This window comes from Cervus canadensis, chromosome 4, assembly GCF_019320065.1.
Source record: "Cervus canadensis isolate Bull #8, Minnesota chromosome 4, ASM1932006v1, whole genome shotgun sequence".
Classification (NCBI taxonomy): domain Eukaryota; kingdom Metazoa; phylum Chordata; class Mammalia; order Artiodactyla; family Cervidae; genus Cervus; species Cervus canadensis.
The window spans coordinates 73,110,550-73,112,724 of NC_057389.1; positions in this window are offsets into that span (position 1 = coordinate 73,110,550).

Consider the following 2,175-nt stretch of genomic DNA (forward strand, 5'->3'; position numbering starts at 1 on the left):
GTCCTTCCAATGAATATTCAGGGTGGATTTTCTTCAGGATTAACTAGTTTGATCTCCTTGCAGTCCTCACTCTCAAGAATCTCCTCCAGCACCACAATTCAAAAGCATCAACTGGGAAAAACCCTGATGCTGGGAAAGACTGAAGGCAAAAGAAGAAGTGGAGGCAGAGGATGAGATGGTTAGATAGCATCAACTCAAGTGGCCTACCAGTAAAGAATCTGCCTGCCAGTGCGGGAGACACAGGAGACACGGGTTTGATCCCTGGATTGGGAAAATCCCCTGGAGTAGGAAATGGCAAACCACTCTAGTTTCCTTGCTTGGAATATTTCATGGACAGAGGAGGTTGGCAGGCTATCGTCCATGGGTTCACAGAGCCAGACACGACTGAGTGAGCACATTTCAAATCATACATCTAATAAGGGGTTAATACCCAAAATAAAAAACTCGTGCATTTCATGGATAAAAGCATGAATTAAAAAAATAGGCAGAAGAACTGAACATTTTTCCTAAGAGAGCATACATATAGTCAACATACACATGAAAATGTACTCAACGTCACTAATCATCAGGGAAATGCAAATCAAAACCAATGTGTTTTCACCTCACATCTATTAGAATAACTATCATCAAAAAGACAAGTGATAAGGGCGGTGAGGATGTAGACCAAAGGGAACCCTCATATACTCTTGGTGGGAATGTTAGTATAGCCACCACGAAAAACAGTATGCAAGTTTCACCAAAAATTAAAACTATAACTACTCATATGATTCAGCAATTCCACTTCTGTTTATGTATCCAAAGGAAGTGGAAACAGGATATCAAACAATATGTGAACTCCCATGTTCACTGAAGCATTATTCACAATAGCCAAGAAAGGGAAACAATCTTAAGTGTCGATCATTGCGTGAGTGGATAAAGAAGATGTGATATGTACATACACAATGGAATATTATTCAGCCATATTAAAGAAGGAAATCCTGCCATATGCAACAACATGGATAAAACCTGAGGTCATGACTCAGCGGTAAAGAACATGCCTGTGATGAAGGAGACCCAGGTTCGATCTCTGGGTCAGGAAGATCCCCTGGAGGAGGGTATGGCAACCCACTCTAGTACCTTGCCTAGAGAAGCCCATGGACAGAGAAGCCTGGCAGGCTGCAGTCCATAGGGTCACACAAATAATCCAGACAAAGAAAGACAAATACTGCTGATACTACTTATATGTAGAAACTAAGGTGGCGGAGGGTAGGGAGGGAAGGTCAAACTCATAGAAATAAAGAAAAGTGCTTTCCAGGGGCTTGGTGGGAGAGGTGGGGAAATAAGAAGAGGTTAGTAAGATAAGTAAGGTCTGAGGATCTAATATAAAATATGGTGACCGCAGCTGATAACATTCTATAATTGAAATTGCTAAGACAGTAGAACTTAAATATTCTACACAAAAAGGGAAAAGATAAATATGTGAGGTGGTGGATGTGTTAATTAGCTAGATGGGGGAACCCTTTTACAGTGTGTATAAATCAGATCACCACAATGTACACTTTAGGTAAAAATAAAGCAACCTAAATATGAAATTATAATTCACTGACTTTCCCTATTATTAAATGACACAGGAAACTACCTTAAAGATTTATACTTTTAAAAGAAATGACTACTATATGCTATTTTTTTCATAAGGGCAAATGTTCCAGGAAATGATTACAAAAAATAAGAAACAGAAAGTGGTGGTGTTTTGCAATGGCTTTAATTTTTCTGCTTGCTTTCACACAGACAGAAACACCCACAGGGAGCTTCAACTACCATGCTTCTGCAGATGATTCCGAAATTTACTACTCCCGGAACATTCTCTTCTCTTTATTCAGTACCTCCCCTTTGCCAGTTCTTCAGCTCTCAGCCTAAACGTCAATTTTCAAAGTTTCTTTTTCTGACCAAGTCTAGGTTAATTTCCTCCAAGAGAGATTTTAATCCTTATGACTTTGAGTCTCAGTAAGAAATATATTCCATGTAATGATCTGGTGCACATACAGGGAAATATTAATTCTTGAATACATGTGCCAGTCACTATAAAGCATTAGGGATACAAAGTGAATAGGATTGCTAAAAACTATTGCACTTAAAAAAAAACCACACACACACACAAAAACTATCACCTTGACAGGGTTTACATTCTGCTATTCC